Raw genomic sequence first — 962 nt, forward strand, 5'->3', positions numbered from 1 at the left:
TGAAACTATAGGAAAGTAGTACGGTAACAGTAGAATGGATACTTGCCTACTTTCCTTCTCTGTAAAGATTCTTCCAGTAAATTACAATTTGATATATTTGTAAAAGTAATTTATTAAGATCACAAAAAGAAAAAATTTCTGCATACATGTCACACTGCTATATAACGTAGCAGTATTACTGTAGAATTTTATTGATACAATTCTTTTAAAAGGGAAATATCAACCATGTGGTCTACCCATATTCTAACACATGTACCAATTATATGACGTAGCCGTATTACTGTAATATTTTATAATTTTTTTTACGGGTAAAATGCATTTTGTTTTTGTTTCATAAAAATATACAGAAGGCCAAGTGATCAGCTGCGAAATGCACTTATAAACTCGATTTTAATTTTGTTCACTGTGTTTTTGTTTTTCATATTTTGATGACTGTCTTTAATCTTGTAAGCAATTTAACAATAATTTTGAAAATTTTCTCTAATTAACTTCAAATCACAACTAAAAGGGTTTAAATTTGTAAATATTTTTCACCAAATGTTCAAAATCATATCTGTTGGATACGATTTTCTTAAATTTTCTTCTACCATTGAGGTTCTTAAAACAAAAAACAAGACTTGTACACGTGCATTTTCACTTCATTCATGTTATAACTTGGGGTGTGCATGGCTTGTTGAGATTTCAATAGCAGAGTTTAGCTTAGGGAAGAAAAGTCTCAGAGGGGGAGAAAGACGTTGTGTGAGAGAGAGTTACTGGGCACCCATCATTGGAATGCACTCACGCACACACTGATTTCATTCCAACGTAAATGCACCTTTTACAAGGAATGAAAACCAAATCCACTAGAGGATATAGCTAAGTGAGTTTTTGGTACGCGCCCCACGCGTGGTCAAATTTTTTGAGTTTTTCATATCTGCAATTTCGTTTTTGACTCCGTCGTATTGGAGGCCACGGTGGCTTCC

The sequence above is a fragment of the Prunus dulcis genome, chromosome 2, assembly GCF_902201215.1.
Source record: "Prunus dulcis chromosome 2, ALMONDv2, whole genome shotgun sequence".
Lineage (NCBI taxonomy): Eukaryota > Viridiplantae > Streptophyta > Magnoliopsida > Rosales > Rosaceae > Prunus > Prunus dulcis.